The following is a 23,309-nucleotide window of genomic DNA, read 5'->3' on the forward strand; positions in this document are numbered from 1 at the left end:
TTGGCCCCATGCTAATTATTCTTGTTAATTATTTTTTAATTATCTTCCTATCACTGCTTCTAGAACAACTGTTGTAATTTCCACCTCAGAGGCTCCCGACAGGACATACCTAAAAACATAGTATAAAGGATGTGGCTTTTGTGTTAATGTTCTCAAAGGAAACACAGAAGGGAAATCAGATTCAACGGCAGCTCCGACCACATTAGTATGGGTATCTCTCAAATTGCTTCTGTTGATTATTCATTACAGAAGCAAATGCACACTAAACTCCTTAATTTTTTAATTTTTTTTTAAATTTATGCATACAAGAACTGCAGTACAGGCCAGAGGTGTGGGGGTGAGAGGATTCACCAGAGACAGAGTGGGGAACAGAAAAGACAGATTGACTGAAATACACTGCTGAGGAAAGCAGTGGGTGAGTCAGGAGAGGTCTGCTGCACCTTGTGGGTAGCTCCCTGGCAGGGAATCGAATGCATGCTGCAGGGGCTGCAGATAGCTTAGGTTGCATCTTAACCCCTTGCACCATCAGGGAGACCCTAAGCCCCTTAATTTGTCGAGAGTTCCCATTACCTAGTTCATATCTCTGTATTTGTCAGGTGTCTGACAGTATGTTGGACATAGCAGAGCTGAAGTAACCTGCTGTTGTCTCTAATCTCACTTCTGGAATTAAACCAGTAATTACGCTGTGTGCTAATTAATTATGTGGATCTTTAAGGTCCACCACAAAACACTGAGCTTTCTCGCGATTGAGTGAGGTAGTTAACACAATACTAGGCCCACTGAGAGGATACAAAGTCATTTGATTTCTATTCTCTGCTCTCAAGTAATTATGATATGAATCACAAGGCCAAAGATGTACTTGTGATATTAAAAATGTAGAGATTGAAGACATGGAAAATATAGGAGTCTAGAGGAGACTATTAGGGCGAAGTTTTCCTGAAAGATGTTTAGGTGAGAGAATTTTACCAAGCATGGATACAAGTTTAAAGGGTTCATGGTGGCAATAAACATGGGTATTTAGTGAGTAGATAGCATCATTAAAATGAAGACTATGTGGCAGAATACTAATAAGAAAGAAATATATATATTGATATATATGTATAAAATATGTATATATACATACACTATATGATATTATGGAATATATTTCATATAAGGTGTTAATCTGCTGCTCAGAATATCCTTGACCAAATACTGTTTCAGAGGCCTGAAACCCTGCAACAATTGCAAAAGTTTTTAATCTTCTTTCACATAATATTAATAAGTTGTACTTAAGGTCTGTCCCATCTAGATCTGTGTATTTGCTTCTCAGAAAAGGAAATTTTGTGCCAATGTTACAACTAGAATAAATAATATTTATAAAGTTTCATGCAAAATCTCTATTGGGCCAATCTATTGTATACGTAGTATGAAATATCAGGTGCTGTAAAAATACTCTTGTCATTTCTATTGATGAGGAGTATGTTTTCCCTGCTCCATTAAAATGGAAAATAAATTTTAAGCAAAATCTTCAGTGTCATACTCAGAGTTGGGATATCTAGCTTTTATTTTTTGAAAGTAGGAGAAAACTGATCATCTTTCAGGCAGAGAGTCTGAGAATGTCTAAATGTGTTGAAATGATTGAATAATGGAGTAACACTTTGGTTTCCAGCTCCTTCTAAAAATACAACTTCATTGTCTTTTTTTTTCCCCTCCAGTAAAAATTAGAGGTCAACCTTAGAGAAGAGTTACTCCAGATTTTGACAAGGGCATCAAATATAGTTCACATATATTAGCATATTTAATTCTCATACAATTTTAGAAAAGGGATATAGTTATCTCAATCATTCCTGCCTTAAACATGAGTGGGAGAGGCCCTTAATCAACACTCTGAGCTTTAGGGGATTCTATAAAACATAGATATGGAAACACAAAGACTTACTTTTCTTTTCTAGCTAAGAGCTTCATTTTCCCTTTCTCTAATGTTTAAAATTAATTGGATTTTAAAGGAATTAATAGAAAGAAATGAATTGATCAAATTGACTGTCCCAGACCAGAAGATCATGATGTGCTGAGTCAGTGTGTACATGTATGTATGTGACCAAATCTTCTGCCTTGGGAAACTAGAGAATAAATGCTGGGTGTTTTGCTTAAATCTATCCAAAACTACCAACACATGTGTCTAGGCAGACCAAGATCCCCAAATAACTATAATTTCTTTCTCCCTTATCCCCTGCTTGGATGGTTTAGTTTGTGTAGGTGCTTAGAGCAGTCTATAAATCCTGAGTCAGAAGCTATTGCTTTGGCACTGAATCGCCATATGGGAGATCTGGGAAACTTCTGTCCTGCCCCAGCCCCAGCGGATCTGCACTTGCACTCCCACCCAGACTTGCAAGCACAAGCAGAGTGGTTCTCTGGCCTCTGTGTAGTGAGCACATTCCAGAGGATAGGCTTAAGGGGTGGCAGAGGGAAGGCTGAAGAGGAACTAGGCCTGGAGGGGGAGAAGCTTATCTGATAACTTTTAGGTATTTAGGTACAAGGTAATGTGTGCCGTGTATGGCCTATTTCACTTACTAAATTACAGGCAACTGAACTCAGATATACACATGAACAAGTTAAAGTTAAAAGATATTTAACTAATTGCCCAATAGCTGGAAAATAACAGAGGTGGGACTTGAACACTGGTCTGCTGACTTTAGAATCACAAATTTTGTATAGAACAAAGGCAATTAATAGGGGGAAACAATGAAAAATGGGAACTTGTGTAATAAATAACATTTTTTATAGAATATGAGGTGAAAAGCAACACAAGAACATCTGATCTTAGAAATATCTGTCTAGTGGTCTAAAGTTACTGATCTCAGGTTTCAATAAGATTTGGCTTTGGCTCTCAATCCAAAGAGTTCTAGAAAGTTTTTTCTCAAAGCTTGAGTTACTACATTCTAATAGTTTTTTACATATGCAAAAACCAAAAAAAAAGTTTGCAAATTTAAGAAGAGTAGGAAATTCAAGGTTAAGCAAAATGATGTAATATTTCTTATTGTAGTACTTGAGTCTTAGGTCTACCTATTTGCATAGCTATGGAGTAGTAACATGCAGAACTTCCCCAAAGTAATTGCTAATTGCCTTGTTTATGTGGAAACCATTGTTGGAGTAGGGATATTTTGCTCTTTTCCTTCTGGGGACAGTGAAGGGAAACAACCCAATAGCAGCTCTCTAATGACCAAGTTTCATAGTTAACATGTCTGATCAGTATCTGGGTGTCTGCCAGGTGAAGAGAGTGACCAGCAGTGACAACAAAACTAGTTGAAGTTATAGTGATGGTCCCATAACCAAGAAAACTGTTTTGGGCAAAACCTTAAGAATTCTTGCATGTGGGAGTTAGGCTTCTAGTTTTCCACATAAAATAGAAATATAAACTGAAAGCAAGTATCCTTACTCATTATTTTGTATTGGGGAAGTAAGAGAAGAAATGATAACCCAAATAAATTTCGACAATGTCAGAGAAGAGGAGGAAATGAAAATTATCGAGTGTCTGTGCCTGTAGGCTAGTTATATTAGAAACAAAACATTCACAGCATGGGTGACAGAAGAAAATTATGAGATACAAAGACTTTATATTTTAAAAAAATCTTACTGCTGCAGGAAAGCAGGAAAAAAATCTAAAGATGTTATTATGCAACTGGAAAAGGTGATGAAGCAATATAAATGGAAATATTTTTAACTAATTTTCATATATTAAGAATAAGTTAAGAGAGTAAGTTAGTGCTTTTCTAAAACCACCAATTTTTACTAGGATTATGTATAGGTTGTAGGCCTCTAGGACAAAAGACATAGGCAAAGAAATATATGAAATAAGAGCAAGAGATGATAACAAGATTAGACTTCTAGGAGACTTCAAACTTCCTTATTGCAATGTGTGGTTTGTGAAACTTTTGAGACAAGAGAAGAATGAGGGAAAAGGACATGATGGATTTTCGAAATGCTAATCATAGTTTTTTATAAACTTGCAAATCCCTTGACAAGGGCTGCTCAGGCAAATTTGGCTATGGTGAAATTTGTAAAATATTCTCATGCACACCGGTAGAAGTTTAAATCTACGTAAACTCTGTGGGATATTTATCTATCCAAAGAAAATATTCTTAGTAGCATGCCCATATAAAGTGACTGCAACCCCAATAGTTCCCTGAAGATCTCCCAACATTTAGTATTATTCTTGGGGTGCTACTAGATGGCATTGAGTACAACTTATTCTGCCATATACCAAATTCCTCTCGGCAGATGTCAATATGATGTCTTGGAGTTAAAAGCATCTAATCTGAGGAGATCCCTGTTTGAACATCAAAGTTATGGTCAGCGTACTGTTTATGATCTCCTGGAACTTAGGAAACAAAGGAATCAAAAGAAGAATTTAATAGTTTATAAAGAAATTAAGGCATTAAACTTGGTATGTATATATATGTGTGTAATTACAAATATATTGTTGACTTTTACACTTTTATATAGTTAAGTTTTTTGTTTTATTAATTCTACTCACTAGGGATTGGTCAATCATTCTGAACCTGAGTGGGTGGGAGCCATATTAAAACTGTGGTTCACAAATTCATTTCTTCCTCAGCCTCCTTGAATTTTGTTTCTGTTCACTTATTAGATTGTCTCTTTTCTATAAAAGATTTATCTCTGAACATATCTTGGCACTGTAGCCTTTCAAACCTCTTTCTTTACTATAGTTAAGTCTCAATTTTATTGTAGACACATTTCTACTTTTACCACTATTGCTGCTAGCCTGTTGCTACTGCTAGTCATTTTCATTTAGCTCTATTATGCCATGTTCTTGCATTCTATTGTGAAGTTAGAGGTACCACTCTCTTTAGTCAGGAAAAATGTCAACTTTTCTTTTTGTCTGTTCCTTGAAAAGATTTCCAGCATAGAATATGGTCTTTTATATTTTTGTCCCAGAGCATTTTTAAAAAATTAGGTTACCAATATAACATTTTTTTTCTACCAAATAACATTTAAACAGTCAATTGAACACCACACATCTTCGCTGATTACTTAATATGGGCTAAAGACTAAGTAAACTGCAAAAAGAAAATATGCTTGCTCCACACATAGTGGAGGAGTAAGCCATTGTGCAGTCCTACTATGTGAGGGCTGTCATTGAGGTTTTTGAATATTCCTCGAACCCTTTGACATAGTACTCTACTAGTTTCCCCCATCTCTCTGGCTCCTGTTTGTTTATATTTTCCATTGCAAACATACACTCTATGTGGCCAACAATTTGGTGTTCCTCTGGTGGATCTTAACCTTCCATTCTTTTCACCCTACATTTTTCTGTATCGTTGTCTGTTATCTCAATTGGTATGCATAGATAGCATAGATTTTTTTCTTTAGGAAGAACTCTATACTGAGTTTCAAATATGTGTTGCCTAATTTTTATTTGACATCTTTCTAGGAAAATTCTAACTCAACATCATGAAAGACTGAACTCAGTATTTCCACTTGTTCAACTCCTTCTCAAAATCTGATCATCTTCCAATACCACAATAAATGAATGATACTAATATCCATTCTCTTGTTCATGCTAGAAAATTTGGGGGTACACTTTGACATTGCCTTTTTATTTGTCTCCAATACTCAAGGTATCAAACAGTCCTGTTAACTTTTCTGTCTAAATTTCTCTCATTTAGATTATCACTAGAGGCTTTTTTCCTTATTCCTAAATCTTTTCTTTTTTACACTGAAGCCGGAGTGATGCTTTCAAAACACTAATCTTCTTATTCTCTAATTCTCCCCTCTTAAAATACTTCAAACTTTGCCTTTTTTAATAATCACCTTATCAAGATATAATTTACATACCTTAAAATTTATCCTTTTAAAGTGTGTAATGCAGAGGCTTTATTCAGACTTGTATGATCATTAGTGTCTAATTTTAGAATGATTTCATTTTCCTAAAAAGTAACCTGCTATCCATTAGCACTCAAACTTCATCTTCAACCCACCAATCCCTGGAAACTACTAATCTACTTTCAGTTTATGTGGATTGTCCTATTTTGTATACTTTATATCAATAACATTACACAGGTTTTTTTGTAATTCATTAACCTTGACTTTAAAACCCTGCAGAACTTGGCCTCTGTTTTTTCTCATGTCTCTTCTCACTGTGTCATCCTCATTCTTTTGATTCTGTTTATACTGGGCTTTTTCTTGACTTCCTGCTTATGCCTCCTACAGCTAAAAGTCTTTGTGCATGCTGTTTTGTATTTTTTTTCTACTTCTCTAGAAAAATCTGCCTCATTGTTCAACCAAAACTCAATTGTTACTCTTTCAGGATGGTCTTCTCTGACCTCTCTAATGAGGTCAGTCTCCTAAAACAGGGTCTGATGACAATGGGTACTTCTACTTTATAGCATTTGCTAGGGTTGTAATATTTGTTTTTATAAACATTTAATAATTTCTTTACTGCTCCAGTTTCCATGAGAGTATGGGCTACCTGTATGCCATTGTAGCCTAGTATCCAGGTACATGGTGGGAGTTGATTAATGTTTGCTTAATGAATGAAAGAAGCTTGTAATAAAAATATTTCTATACGATGAATAGATGTCAATGAAGTTGAACATTAGAAAAAGATGAAAGATTTTAGTGGGAGAATGAAGCAAATATTAATGAAATTGATTTCTGGCATCCTGGGATACAACTGTATCTCATCCTTCTGCATCTTCTTGTCTCTTCTTCCTCATTTATGTAACATGGGTTTACATTTGCCTTTTATGTCCCTCAAATAGGATAATGTATTTGAGTAAGTTTTGCATACCATTTATCACATTATGATATTAAAAAGTGTTTTGATTAAATAACCAAGAAAGATAACCCAATAATCTTGGTTATTTAGAGGCTATGAACTACGTTGTGTGGAAAATCGGAAGAATGATATTTTCCCCATTTGAGTATGTAATGCATATATTTGTCAATCATAAAAATGAAATCATTTTTGGTAAGAGTATGAAAAGAAATTTGAAATTTTATGAAAAATGTGAAATTAGAGCTGAGATAAGAAAGATGATAGGGCCTCCCCGGTGGCGCAGCGGTTGAGCACTGGGTTGTGAAGCTGCCCGAAGCCTCCGCGGCGCCAGTTCGATCCCTGGCTGCTCCCTGGCCACTGGAGGCGGGTCCTGAATGGTGCGCAGACCTCTCCTGACGCCTGCTGTTCCCCTCAACAGTGTGCTTCGGTCCTTCTGCCTGCTCTGCTCCCCGCTCTGGCTCTGGTGAATTCTCTCACCCTCCTGTGCTTCTGACTATACCCAGTGCTTGTATAAATAAATAAATAAATAAATAAATAAATAAATAAATCTTAAAAAAAAAAAAAAGAAAGATGATATATGTGACAACAGAAATAGCATAAACATGAGTACTGTCTTATAAATCCCAGATATCTAAGATCATAATTATTACTGAACCAATAAAATATTCAAGATGAGTTTGCTGAATTGGATGATGTGAGATTTATTTAGGAAGGAGAAAACCTTATTTTAGTTTCATGTTGTTGATTACATATGTGACAATAATTCAAGTATTCCTCAGAATTTTATGTTCTTGAAAACTCATGATGGCTTGTGGGGTAAAAAAAGTTCTTGTGGATACCAACCATAATATTTTGGAGAGAGGAAGAAGTTGTTAGCATTAAATATAGTGCCTGTTAAATACACATTTTTATCTAAATATATGATATAATGATATGTAATTCCTATGGACTTAACATTGGATTTGGTTATATATATCCAGGAGCAGAAAGACCATTTGTGGACACTTAAGTTACTAATATATAAGTAATTTAGGGCAAACAGGGTCTCAAGCATTATTGGGTTGTAATCCAAGGAGGATATGGTTGTCTTAGAGGCTTAGAGATAGTTAGTGGCAAAAGCACTTAGGACACAGGAATTAATATTTACAATCTTGTGTTTATTCCACTAGCCTCATTCCTGAATTAAGATTTTCAGCAAAGAGAAAGAAAATGAAATAAGAGAAAGTGAATATTCTTGGTGGATGAGGAAAGTAACAAAATGTCTGATTGGTTCCAGCCCATTTGTGTTTATCTCTAATTTCAGGTATATATCCACAGGTTGAGTTGTTTACATTCCTACTTGCAAACCATTGTGTAACACTCTCTAATCCAGTTCTAGCATGATTACCCTTTTAGTTTTAGGGCTACCATGATTAATTTTTATAGCGTAATTATTCAGGCCTTTCACATCTATGAAATATAAGTAGCTGATCCATAGGTGTGTGAGAAGTCCTTGGAATAGCAAACCTAAAAATGTTGGGGAACAGTGTTTATTCCAGTATTATAAACTTAAAATTTGATTAATAAATACAAGTGAGAAATCAAGGATGCACATATAGATTGAGTAAAATTAAAAGCTTGAAAGAAAATGATAAGACTATATAAAATTGCTTAATGTTTTATAAGTGAAAAAGGGGCATTTAAAAAAGTGCTGTATTGTACATTTGGAGTATTTCCGAAAATAGCTCATTTCTAGAATTAGAATTGGCTGCTATGTAAGAGCACCAACCACAGTGCAAGAAATAAGTATTCTAAGTTAAAGGTATGGTCAGTAAAGTAAATAATGAACAGAAGTTCTGAAAGATAAAACTTGGGAATAGTTGATAATGTAGAAGAATATAAACAGAGAAAAAAGTGTAAGCTATAGAGGGAAATATTGGCGGTCCAATGTTTTACTAATGCAATTTATATAAGGAAGAGAAAAGAGAAAACATGGAAGGAAGACATGCAGAAATTGGAAGATCTCACTGAAATGAAGACAATTTTAAGAGTTTACTAAAGACCAAACATAATGAATGAACCTATATGTGCCCTAGATACATCTTAATGAAAGTTCAGAATTAAAACAAAGAAAACTTTCAAAGCTTCCAGGGAAAATAAAACAATACATAAAAGGACAAGAATTTTATTTTTGTCAGAATTCTCACCACCAATACCTATTTGAAGCCAAGAAGGAAAGTTTTGAAAATCTGAATAAAATTATTTTGAACCTAGAAATCTTAGTAAGTTATCAACTGATTCTGAGAATAAAGGAAAACATAATCAAAGAAAAAAGAATTTCACTTATCATTAACTTAAAATACACAAGAAAGTACTCCAATAAAACATGAGTGGAAGCTAAGCAAAAGGACAGAAAGAAAATTATATATGTATCTACATGTGTATGTATATACATTGAATTAAACTTGTAATACTATAAAAAAAAGTTAATGAGAAACATGCATCAAATTTGGAAAAGATAGCAGCAGATCTCTAAGAAGACTGTTTTCAAGAAAAAAAAACATTTCATTCGACATATTTCATTGATTAAGAAGTTTAATGACTGTTAATAAGAAAACAAATGTGGGAGTAAAGGGAGGGATGGTGTATTTTCAAGAGAAAACAAAGTATTAGCTAATAAGAAAATTTATCTTGAATGTAGGAAGCAACTTGAGTAACTGAGAGTTTAAAATAAATAGCTTATTTGACCATGAGTGTTCAATATTCTCCTTTACAAAACACAGCTTTTAAAAGAAAGTTACTTTCATTTTATATTTGTCTGATCGTTATACTTAGTCTTGTAGTGAATAATATTTACATAATGATGTTTTCAATCTTCAGAACTGAAACTTAATATTAATTATAAAACATAATAACTGATTATTGTAATATAAAAGAATATAAGTGCTAAAAACTTTGATAATTGAAAATAGGTAGTATTTGACAAAAACTGGCAGGTTGAAACATGGGATGAAAACTAGAGAATGAAAGAACAGCAATAATTTCTTCACTTTCCATGGTAGAGCACTGAGTCTATATTTAATTCTGACTATAGCCAACTTGGTCATTAACTACTTGTATTATTTATATTGGATAAAAATCACTTACTACATCATAACCATAAAATGAAGATTTTGAGTACATAGTAGCTATTGCATTGAAGTAACATCTCATTTAAATATAAATTTTAATTAGCAATTTGAGGTAGACAAGAAAAATTTCTGGATAAAAATTTAAAACTAGTAAACTAACCAGTTCTCCTGGAGGAAAAAAAGGAAAAATTGTTGTAATTTGATATTTAAAAAACACTGCACATGAGATTGATAATAGGGAATGGTTGAAATATCAAGGAAGACAATATTATAATCATCAGTTAACATTTATTAAATATCTACTATGTACTTGAGTTGTAAGCAGATAAAATATATGAAAACAAAGTAAATGCATGCTCCAGTTTTTAACTATTTGAATGGATGGAAATGATTACCAATAAACAAGTGATTTATGACTTACATACAGTGTTTATGGTCCAAAAGAAACAGTTTTTAAGAGATGATGGGAAAAAAGGTCTTTGTGGACATCCCTTTCCTTGACCTCAGTAGTGCAGTAATAAATATGAAAAGATGATGATTGGGGAGAAAGAAGGCAGTGCAGAAGCATGCCAGGGAGTCCAGGCAGGACTGGATGAGAGTTGTATCAAATTGCTACAGTGTTTGGCTCCCCAAATAACACTTTAAAATGTTTTAAATGTCACTATTTGTATTGTGATAGAAATCACATCTTTAGTAGCCATTCAAATTTAAGATGTAAAAATGTAGAAGTTATCAGTATTTGAGGGAATGCAAAATTATTAATTATTTGGGGTCATACTGGCTAATAAATGGGAAGATCAGTAATAGCTAGCCTTTAATTTCCTTTCCAGTTTTTAAATTCTGACTCAAAACATTTATCTAAAAATATGTGAACTCTTAGAAAATTTGTATCTTTTGTATTCTTCTTTGACCTCAATTTTCCATTATATGTCACCTGTAAACTTTTACTCTAGTGCAACATATTTTTATCTTCTGAAAGTCTTTTGTCACCTATCGTGTATATCTGTAACAAAATTGTTATATAAATTAAAATTTAGTAAGTTTTAGGTTTTTAGCAATAAGGTTTTAAGTGCTTAAAATTTCTTTTAGATTCAATTTCATGAAAATTATTATTAATATGGAATGATTAAGAAAACATAAATATTCACCATAACAAAATTTGATAGATGTGTATTCAATGTTAAACATTAAGTAGTGTTGACAATGAATCTTTTATTTTTTTTAAATTTATTTATACAAGAACTGGGGTACAGGTCAGAGGCGTGGGAGGGTGAGAGAATTTACCAGAGAGAGTGGGTAGCAGAACAGGTGGGGCCAAAGACACTGCTGAGGGGAGCAAGGGGTGAGGCAGGAGAGGGCCAGGAATCAAACCTGCACTGCAGAGGCTGCGGACAGCTTCACAGTGCAGCGCTTAACCTGCTGCACCATCGGGGAGGCCCAACAATGAATCTCTTAAGAAGAAGAATAGCTTATATGCCTGGAAAATATTAGTTTTCATTTGATTGCGGAAAATTTAACATTGATTAAATTTGTATTTTTCTATTTTATATATATGTAAGCACTGAGGGAACTTATAAATAAGAAGTTAGAAATTAAAAGAATTTTAGGATAGCATTCTCACTGAGTTCTTTGAACTATTTCCAAGTTATGTACACAAATTAATATAGTGATTTATGATCAAAATATTTTTATTAGGGGCCTCCCTGGTGGCACAAAGGGGTAAGTTGCAGCGCTATGAAGCTATCCACAGCCACTGCAGCACCAGTTCGATCCCCAGCCAGAGAGCTGACCCACATGGCACAGCAGACCTTTCCTGTCTTGCTCACTGATCCCATCAGCAGTGTATTTCACTAGATCTGCCTGTTCTGCTCCCTACTCTGTCTCTCTTGAATCCTCTCACCCCTCCATGCCTCTGGCCTGCACCCCAGCTCTTGTATGCATAAGTAAATAAATCTTTAAAAAATATTTTTATTAATTTATCAGCTGACAATTCAATTAGATTTCTTCAATTTTGATCCTGACTTGTAAAAAGATTTATCACCCTATAATTACAGTCATTTTCTTTGTCAATTTATGGAAAGTATATCAAAAAGACTGTACTGAGATATATTCAATAACTGACATTTTTAAATTTGATGCAAACTTACCAATATATAATTTTGATAAAGTACTTTCTTTTCATGCAGTTTTTAATATAGAGTTGTTAAAATATCAGAGCTACAGAGAATTAGCTAATTTATGAAAAATTTTACTTATTTTGGCAAAGCTTAACCAATCAGCCAAATCAGATTTACTGCCTGTCAGAAAATGTTTGACTTCTTTTCTTAATTCAATTACATATGTTAATATGTGTATTCATGAAACCCTCTCATGTCTGAATTCAAATTCTAAAAAAGATAGTCACAACATAGAGACCTACTGAAACTTTATTGCTTGGATGGAATAAAACAATTGTGATGTTGAGTTGTGTAAGTGATAGGATGCATAAGAAAAAAAACCCAAAGAAATACTAGTTTCAGTCAAACCTCCCTCTAAATTTTATAGAAGCTGGTATCCAAAATTTGTTGGGGAAAAAGAAATAGGCACACCTCAAAACCAGATAGTCTTAAAGGAAGAAATGAAAGATAGAGAAAGCTGATAGTAAAATTGCTATTTATTCTTAGGAAAAACCAAAGGGGAAACAACTAAAGAAATCATAGACCTTCACAGAAAATGCTGTAATGTATTCAGATCCCAAATGACCCAAACAGTGGAATGAAGAATGTAATGCTATATATTTATAAAAGAGTGGCAGAGCTCTGGAAGAATATCAAAACAGACAAAAGACTAGAATAGTAGAAAATTACAAATGGCTGCTATAGAGGACAGGGAGCAAGATGAATAAAGAAGGACAAACACACTAATTCCCTAAATGCTGTATGATAGATATTTCCCTAAATCAGTTTTCTTCTTATTCAAGTGCAAGAAAATTACTTTTCAACTAGAAAAGTATAATTCAAGTTAGAAATACTTGATGAAGTAATAAAAGACATGTTTTTTACACAAAATCATCTTAATTCCAGTGAATTAACCCGTGGTTTACTGAAGAAATTACAAACACAGTTGTAGTTTCCATTAATAATATTTAAGAACTGATGATTAAGTGGGAGGCATCATATGTAGAGCCCAATACTCTTCTAGAAAAGTCTATCAAATCCTCAAATTTGAATGTTGATATATTTAAGTCAATGTTAAAATCTTTCCAGAAATAAAAAGTACAATAAAATAATTGACTAATGATCTCTTAGAAAGTCATCTCTTGTCTCTCTCTCCCTAGAACCAGCCAGAATCCCAGGTAAAAACCATAAGGAACCAGATCACAACTCAAGGTAAGATGAATTTTCTAAAAATTTGCAGGGTTCAAACTTCATCTGTCATCATGACTATATGTTCTCAATGCATGCAGGGGACAGATACTGAAGAAGGATCATTAGTCCAGTCTGAAGGGCAATTGAGGGGTGATTGACTGGATTCGTGGGATTGAACTTAGGTGATCTCAAATTTTGGTTGAGTTGAAATTCTTGGAATTCTATACATCTGTTTTGGGTAGATAGAATAGACCTGCTCAAAAAGTGCATTTCTTTGAATGCATGCTAAGTTTTCCTCAGTGGTACACAAGCACTTGGACAAAGGTAGCGTGAGGTTGTTGATCCAGCAGATTGTGGAAGCACAGGTATGCATTATGGGTGAGGGTAGAGGAGAAGGAATTGCTCTCTGCAAATTCTGGACAGTGTGTGTCATCAGTATGAGAGATGGGAAGACCATTGGGGCATTGTGCTTGGATTCTCTGGTGTTAATCTTTATTTGCCTTACATTTGGTCTCACATGGTCCCTTGCTACCCTTATGGATTTGGTGGTTCATGACAATTTGAAAGTAGGTTAATCATTTACAAAATCTCCTTTTTTATTTGCCTCTATTGTGCCTGTCTCTCACTCCTGCTGACAAGTCAGTTATGTGTTTTATTGATTATTCTTCATGCAGAGAGGCTTCTGTTGGCCTTTAATCATCACCATGCTCACAGCTTTTAGTTTCTGCCTTATGGAAAAAGGACTCTGCAGCTCCCATTAATACTTTGAAAATATAGGTTTATAGGAATTCTTCAGTTTTCCTTTATAAAAAGTATTTGATAATTATAGACCTTGTTCAAAGCAGAGATAGAGTTGCTTATAAGCTGGCTTTAAGTGGTGTGTGTGTGAGTGTGTATGTGTGTGTGAGTGCTAGTGTGTGTGTGTGCATGTGCATGAATAGTAACAGGCTGGTTTCAGCACACATTGAAATGAAGTTGCATTTCGTGTGCGTAACAGACCCTACTCAGCAATCTCTTAGCTTCCTGTATTTACAAACCAGGAGCTTTAGCTGTTTTATTAAAGACTTGATATGAAAGCTGAAGTGCTTTGCCGACACAGACATCAAAGGCACCTACCTGTACTTTTTCCCCATATGTTTTAGATAGTTTTTCCCTTCATGTCTGATATCAGTCAGACAGAGTGTTAGAATGTAATACCTTACACTTCAAAGATTAAACACCTTCTCAGCTGGTATTTCTGTTTTGACTTCCTTTCCTGTCACCTTCTATCATAAGCACCTTGCACCATGTCATGTATACTCTTGGTTCTGTCTGAGCAATGAGACTGTGTTTCTTAAAAGCGTTTTCCTACAAATAAGGAGACTTTGGCTTGTCTTTGACATGAGCTTAGTTGCTGAATGAATAGCCTTGTTGGACAGTAAGATAAGATTAAAATAGAGTCATAATAACAATGCCAATCACGATGGCGAGAGGGCTGTTTTTCTTGGATTGTGTATTTGTAAATCACACTAGAGTTCCCATAGCTTAATCTAAAAATGCCACCTTGTCAGTGGTATAGAGGCTTACATTTTGAGTTCCTAAGAAAAAACATTTCAGAAAGATCACCCTACTCTTCTTAACTGTGTAATAAATAAGTTGCAGGAAGGTGTCCTGTCATCTAAGGAATTGCCCAGGTGGCATTTTCACTTCTGTGCTGGTGTGACTCAGGCAGTTTTAACATTCACTTCTATGGAAAATGATTCTTAATTCGCATTGAAGCTGTGCCTTTGTTTTCATTTCTTTTTTGCATTAATTGGAAGCATATGTTCTGAGATGGGCAAGATTTGGGAGTTTGGGAGTTCTGTGGTTAGGGAGCAGATTTATAGGAGGAAGAAGAAAGTCAGAGGAGCAGTTAGGGTTGAAGAATCAGCCTTTAGAAGCGAGGAGAGTTGGAGCTTGGTATTAAAAGAAAATAAAAAGAAAAACGGAAGTGCTTCCAAACATCCTACAGTTCTTCATGGAATTGATAAGTTCTTAAGAGCCAAACACCAAGATGCAGCGAAATAATCAGATATTGTGTTTCATTTGCTATGAACCTTCAGAGATGTTTCATTTTTTATCTTGAGAGGATGACTGCTCTCATTTCAGTTTTAAATTTTTCAGTTTTAAATTTTTCTACTTTATATCCCTTTTCTGTTTACCCTAGTGACTAAAAAGCAGAACAGTCTCCACTGTGTAGCTGCAACAGCAAAGCAATCATGGGCTCTTGCTCTATAAGGAAAAGACAATTTAAAATTCAATTCTAAGTCTGGAATATTAAGAACTAGAAACAGTAGCTAATATTTATAGATAACCACTTAAATGAGTCATTATTTAAATGGACATTTTAAGAAAATAAAGGAAATTGTTGGAAAATTTTGATTTAGAAAGAATATCATGTCATTTTATACAATCTTTATAGTTGAAAGAGAAGTAAAATGAGGCTTAGAAAAAAAAAATTGTGTCATAAGTTTTGTTGAATGAACCAACTGTGAAATCTGGGTCTCTTGAGTATTATTCTGCATTCAACTTCCCTTAAATATGTTTTGAATCTACTGTAATGTAACTATTCATAACTAAATCTACCTATTTTGTGATACATATGAATTTTTTTTCAATCTCAAGAAATATCCTTAATTGTAAATTGTTAGTTGCAATGAAGTAGGAAACAAAATCTAAAACATGACAAGAATGAAACAGCACAGAAAGAAAAAAAACACAAATGACTAATTTCCTCTTTTAGAAAAAGTTCTAATAGGTTAAACTCATTTAAAAGTATAGCACATTATTAAATGATTTATCTGATAACAGATAGTTTAATTATAAAATATTTTCAACTGCATTTTCTTGTGTATTCACAAAAAAAAAAAAACTACAAAAGGAGTGGTTCTTAGATACATTTTATTTACTGATTTATTTTTAATTTATTTGTTTTTTAATTTTTTTACTTATATCTTTTACATCATTGTGTATTCCCCATAAAATTCCCGCCACCAGTTCACCCGTGAATTTCACATAGTCCCTTGTACTCTTCTCACCCCTGTTTTGAGCCCCTTTCCCCCTGCTCCCTTACATAATGTCTCTTATTTATGGTTGCCTGCTAGTATTATTATTATTGTTAATTTTGTTCCCTGATCCCTTCTTTGGTTCTCCTATGTCCCTCATAAAAGTGAAATCATTTGATTTTTTTCTTTTTCCTTCTGACTTATTTCACTGAGCATGATCCCTTCTAGCTCCATCCATGTTGCTGCAAATGGCATGAGTTTATCTTTTTTGATTGCTGAATAGTATTACATTGTGTACATATGCCATATCTTTTTGATCCAGTCATCTATTTTTGGGCATTTGAGTTGTTTCCAGGTTTTATCTGTTATAAGTAGTGCTGCAATAAACATAGGGGTATAGGTATTCTTTTGAATCAGTGTTGTTTTGTCCTTTGGGTAGAGTCCTAGGAGTGGAATTGCTGGATCATATGGTAGCTCCATTTTTAGTAGTTTGAGGAAACTCCACACAGCTTTCCATAGTGGTTGGAACAGTTTGCATTCCCACCAGCAGTGTAGGAGACTTCCTTTTTCTCCACATCCTCGCCAACATTTGCTATTGTCTGCTTTTTTAATGTGTGCCATTCTCACTGGTGTAAGGTGGTATCTCATTGTGGTTTTGATTTGTATTTTCCTAATTACAAGTGATTTTTCATATTCCTGTTGGCCATTTGCATTTCCTCTTTGCAAAAGTGTCTTTATAGCTCTTCAGCCCATTTCTTGACTGGATTGTTTTACTTTGTTTTTGTTGAGTTGTGTGAGCTCTTAGTAGATTTTTGTGATTAGTCCCTTACCAGTTGCATTATGTACAAAAATTTTCTCCCAGTCAGTAGGGTGTCTCTTTGTTTTGATTAGTGTCTCTTTTGCTGTACAGAAGCTTTTTAGTTTGATGTCATCCCAGTTGTTTATCTTTTCCTTCACTTTTTTGGGGGGGATGTGGCTTTAAAGATGTTACTGAGATGTATGTCATATAGTGTTTTGCTATATTTTGTTCTAAATATTTTGTGATTTCATTTTAGCTACATTTTATAGATAAGAATTCTGCAATTCAAAATTAAAAAGATACATCTGATCAAAAAAGACTAGGTCTTAGGTCCAGCTGTTCTGAATGCAAATCACAGTGCTCATTCGCATTCCATAGTTCGCTTTTTAGTGGTTAATTGCCCCACTCTCCTCCATATACATTAATTAGTCCTCATATATGATTCCAATTTTCTGAATTGGGAGATTATTTAAGTCTATAGAGATTTTAGTAGGGAATTTCCAAAAATAATGCTGCAACTGAGAACTTATGCCTAGAAGTAATAAGCAGTTTAGCATGCTATCTGCTGGCGCTGAGGAGATATAGAGGCAGTGGTATACTGAAGCTAGATTGTGCAGGTTTGCAAGGGAGGGACCTGGTAAATTTACAGAATTTTGCTGTTTTTTTTTTTTAAAGATTTATTTATTTATTTATTTATTTATTTATTTATTTATTTATTTATTCATTCATTCATTCAAGCACTGGGTACAGTCAGAAGCGAGGGAGGGTGAGAGAATTCACCAGAGTCAGAGCGGATAACAGAGGAGTCAGACTGAAGAAGTACAGTGCTGAGGGGAGCAGCAGGCGGCAGGAGAGGTCTGCGCACCATGTGGGACCCTCGCCCTGGGGATCGAACAGGCGCTGCAGAGACTGTGGGCATCCTCGCAACCCAGCACTCAACCGCTGCGCCACCGGGGAGGCCCAGTTTTGCTGTTTGTTAAGAGCAAAGTGGGGAGGGAGCTTGATGGACAATGGCAGTGGACTATAGGAGCTTTAGTGGTGGGTGTGGTGTGGTAACGACACCTGAAGGGGGAGATCCTGTGCTTCTAAAACACAACACTGTAAACCAAATTTACCTTTGCAAAGAAGAAAACATAATTATATAAGCTTATAATTGAATATTATGTTAAAAACAAATACAGTAAATAGTTAATACATATCTCTCCTAGTTGTTTTACTATTATCTATGTTTTTGATGTTATTTACATATATAGTATCCAGAAGTTGGAGGAACTATGTAATGGTGTATTGCTTTTCCCAGTCCTGCTTTGGTAATTTGAAATTGACCATGATAGATGTATTTACACCATAAAAATCACAAATGACACAAGTTATTCTTTTGTTCATCAGAGTTAAATATGATAGAGAAAATAGTAATGCAGATTAAATTTAAAATTGTGTTGTATCTGTTACTGTTACATTGTGAATAGTACATAAAATTGAGAAAATATTCTTCTAATACTTGAAAATTACTATCTGTTTGAGTGAAGAAATAGCTCATGTCATTGAAAATTGAATAAAGTTGACAAACGTCCTTGCTGTTTTACTTTAGTCTCAGTCTATAATGTAATAGAAAATATCAACCAACATTTATGTGATAACTATACTCATTTATCAGTGACATGAGTGACTTCTTTTTGAACTGAATTATAATCAAGTATTTTATACATAGTCTGACTTTGCAGCATTATCATTGGAGACAGAATAAAACAATGATAGTTGTTTATAGAGAAAACAGCAAGTCATATCACAGTCATTGGTTTGGGGTATACAGTGATGATTACCGTATATTTTACATTACTTGTAATCAGGTGCTATATGTTTTCCGGCAGTAAGAAGTTATAATAAGCATTTCTATTCTTTGAGATCCAATTGTTAAATACTTATCAGCACACCACAGATTGGAGGGCGCGTTTTGTTGGAAAATGAGTAGTCTTTTGCAGATAAACGAAATACAGAAAAATCCATGCTGTCCCTAGGTAATTCTCATTGAACAGGAATTCTAAGCATGTATGATATTACCAGTTTTATCATTATATGTATTTTGTTCTATTTGTGACCTTTCTCTATGTTGTGTGAGGAGACTCTTCTCTACTTGTGGGATATCCACTTCTAATGTCAGAATGTGTTGTAGGTTGTAAAATGTCACCAACATAATGGTAGTGACAGTGAACATTCAATACATAGTTGTGGATTGATTGATAGGGTATCCTTCCAGACTCCTTCAATTATAGCACTTCTAGCTTGTTCTATGCTGATAAATTAGTCATATGATTCCAATTCCTTTTTATTGACTTTTTAAAAAAGATTTATTTATTTATTTATTGATTGATTGATACAAGCACTGGGTACAGTCAGAAGCGCAGGAGGATGAGAGAATTCACCAGACCAGAGTGGGGAGCAGAGCAGGCAGAAGGACCGAAGTACACTGCTGAGGGGAGCAGTGGGAGGCAGGAGAGGTCTGCGCGCCATGTGGGACCCCCCTCCAGTGGCCAGGGAGCAACCGGGGAATGAACTGGTGCTGCAGAGGCTGCGGGAAGCTTCGCAACCCAGCGCTCAACCACTGCGCCACCGGGGAGGCCCTTTATTGACTTTTGAATCAAAATTAATGTATGCAAAATCCAAAATTGCAGATTGAGTGTCTACTAGTTTTTTGATAAAGCTATCTTGGATTTTGAGCTGGCTTGCATTGCTGTTCACATATGCCCCGTTGATTTTTATCTGGGGTTTAGCTTGTGCACAGTTAATCATACTTAAGTTCTATTTGGAAAGGTCTTGATGAGACAGCAGAAATATGAAAGGGAAAAAAATCATGAAGTGCCATGGTGTTTTGCCTTCCAATTGAAGAGTGGAGGTTAATAATAGGTCAAAGTGAGTGAAGTGATGTTTTACAGTTGCAAGAAGTTTGCTAAGGTAAAACAGGAGAATCTTACTGACAATACAACCCTCTTAATCCTTACCTTGATGCTTTGTGAGTTAAACAGGGACATCATGATCTTATAGATATCTTATAAATGAAATAAGTACCTGAGTATGACCATAACAGAGATGATTCGGGCCCCCCCTGGTGATGTAGTGGTAGAACGTTGGGCTGTGAAGCTGCCCATAGCCTCTGCAGTGCTGGTTCGATCCCCAGCTGCCTTTGAGGGTCCCACATGGCAGGACAGACCTCTCCTGCTGCTCCCACTGCTCCCCTCAGCAGTGTATTTCGTCAGTCTGCCTGTTCTGCTCCCCGCTCTGGCTCTGGTGAATTCTGTCACCCTCCTGTGCTTCTGACTCTACCCAGTGCTTGTATAAATAAATAAATCTTAAAAAACAAAAAAACCCCAAAAAACAGAGAGATAGTTGAAGTAATAAAGCAGCCTAGCTTCCATCTGAGCTCTGCCGTCTCAGGAAACTTAATCTATCTTAATTTTATTATCCATAAAATTGGAGATTATTTATAATGTGCCTCCTTTTTAGGGTTATTTTAAGTGTAACAAAATAATAAATAAAAATGCTTAGCAAAATTTTCACTCACAGATGTTAATAACAACATGTTGCCAAGAGCAGTGTTTTTTCCATGATGCAAAACCATATTGAGAAAGCAAGTTGGAAAATCATTTCCCTTTAGAGAATCTATTATTTCTTGGGCTACATCATGACTTTCTCTGTTATTATTCCTAAATGATGCTATTTCATGAAAATATTTTGACAACCTACAAATAGATTTAGCACTGTAAAATTATTTGTTGAATTCTGAAGGATAACTCAAATATTTTTATTACATGCAATTTGTGAATGTGGACATTTTTGAATTATAAATAATCTATGTTAGGGAGATCATATGCATAAGATCATTGTATCTTAAGGAAGGTTTAGTACAATAGTGCTGTCATGGTGTCTGATTTAGTTCCAAATCCAATCAGTTTCCGTTTTTATCCATATTTTCTGTGAATTTAAACTTTATCTGAATGAATGTTTTTAACAAAACTTTATGGGTATATTCTGTAGTAACCCCTGAAACATTTATCTGTCATGTTTATCAGATGAAATTTTCTATATCATCAAAAGCCTAGAGCTCACATATAATTTATTTTCCAGAATTTATATTTTATTCTCTGTTAGATTAAAAAAATTGTATGTGAGAAATAAGCAAACACAAAGCCTATCAAACCTCACTTACCAGGTCTGATAAAAACCCTCTCTTCCCACATCATTGGGACTTTATATTCTGCAGTTTGCTCCTTAGAAGTTTGCACCTGAAAAGGTTTGCTGTTATAGAAGGTCACCTCAGAGTTCCAAGTAGCATAGAGAATGCTGCTTTTGGAAATTTATAAAGCTCATTAGCATATTAAAATCTCTGAGGAGTCCTTCCATAAAGCAAGTTGTTTGACCCAGTGTTTTCCTCTTTAATTGCATAATACTTTTATCTTGCATTATTTGACTTGGAGGAAACATATTTTAGGAAGTTTTGCTGTGGATTACAATTTTTCAGCCAGAAATAAGATAAACAAACCAGAAATTGCTTTTAACAATGTCCTTAGACTTGCATTGGAATGAGAAAAACTGAGTTTGAATCATTGCTCTATAATTTTATAATTAGGTGACATTAGGTAAGTTATTTTAGCTCTCCAAGTCTTTCCTTTTCTGTAATAGTGTAAAATATCTAACATTTCTCTACAGATTGTTAAAAATATTATGTAAGTAAATGTAAAGTAAATTATATATAAGATCAATGGATGGTGTTTACTGACTCAAATACTTTTCTCATGGATTTATTAGGCCTTATTTAACATGCACATATTAATAAGTTTACGTCTCCTGTGTCTCAGTCTATGATAAATTAGAATTAGTAAAAACAACTAGAAAGCTATTGAGGCGATTATGGAGCGCTGACAATAGGAGCAACCATTCTAAAATCGATCAACAGACAGATTATATAGACAGATGGCATATTAGTTGATGGTTACAGTTCATCAAGAAATGGTTAAATAATGGTGGGAGTTATCCATCTAAAAAGAGTAAGGTATAATGTTTTAGGGAAAATTCCACAAATGTGGTTTCTTTTGATCAAGGTCTCTTTTGTTATCCGTATTTGAATATCTACCTTGTCCAAGGAGTCAGGACATACTGAGATCTCTAAATTTCTGCTCAATATAATTTTCACAATTATTTGTGAACAACTCTTTCCCAGAAAATTCTACATTGGTGATGGTGGTGTTTTTTTTTTTTGAATTTTTATTTTCTAAAAAGTTAGTGTCTGACCCATGGAGTGAAAAGTAATGGTTATCAAATAATATCAAAACATTTGTTAAAATGTACATAAAGAAAAATATCTGGTTGGAAAAATATTGGTTAGTGTTGAGTTTGCCTTGGTGGTGAATTTGAGTTAATTTGATTTATTTTATTTTATAATTGTATGTCTTCATGTTCTATTTTTTTTACAATCCCTATCAATGTGGAATATTTGATATTAATGTAACCAAAAATAAAATCTTTTCTATGATATTTCTGACTGTCTTATGTCCGGGCCAGCCGGGCAGATCAACGCGGTACCCGGGGGAGGAAGCAGGGGCTTGGTATGTGACAGGGGTACGCGAGGAGTGGAGACAAAGCCAGGATCATCGCCAGTCTCATTTGTTCAGGAATGTGTACAATGTTATATAGGGTTCAGAGGGGGAGGTCTCTCGTTATCTCGAACAAGGAGAGACCACCAATAAAAACAAGCCACAAGGAGCAAGCAGGGGGAAGGGTTCAGTCATCACAATAGGAAACTTGAAACCTTCACTGGAGCTAACATTCAGTACCTGCTTCAGGCAAGAACCCCCTGATGTTCAGGTCTGGGCCCCAGGTCTGGGCCCCGACAGTCTTAGTCTATTTGGATTGCTCCCACACAATACCACAGACTAGCCAGGTTATAGCCTATAGAAATGTATTCCCATAGTTCTGGAGGTTGGACATTCAAGGTCAAGATGTAGGCAGATTCATTGTTTATGAAGACTCACTGTCTGTTTACAGATGGTGCCTTTCAGCTGTGTCCTCAATATGGTATAAGGGGCAAGGCGTGTGTGTCAGTCTGGTTCTTCATAAGGGCACTAAACCCATTCACAAAAGCTTTTCACTGTATGACCTAAGACTCTCCCAAAGGTCCATCTCCTAATATCATATTGGGTGTTACCATTTCAATATGAATTTAGGGGGAGGGATACAAATATTTAGCCTATAGCA

The 23,309-nt window shown here is 34.8% G+C and overlaps 1 long non-coding RNA gene across 1 annotated transcript in view; it reads left to right on the top strand.

Annotated features, from left to right (window-relative positions):
* Positions 1-23,309, top strand: part of LOC129146503 (uncharacterized) — a 214,417-nt gene that overhangs the window by 179,199 nt on the left and 11,909 nt on the right. Inside the window, exon 2 of the long non-coding RNA XR_008553339.1 lies at positions 13,208-13,259. This is a non-coding gene — a long non-coding RNA (uncharacterized LOC129146503). The remainder of the gene's footprint in view (positions 1-13,207; positions 13,260-23,309) is intronic.

This window comes from Talpa occidentalis, unplaced genomic scaffold (genome assembly GCF_014898055.3).
Source record: "Talpa occidentalis isolate TD23 unplaced genomic scaffold, MPIMG_talOcc4v2.1 talOcc4.2, whole genome shotgun sequence".
NCBI classification, from domain to species: Eukaryota; Metazoa; Chordata; class Mammalia; order Eulipotyphla; family Talpidae; genus Talpa; species Talpa occidentalis.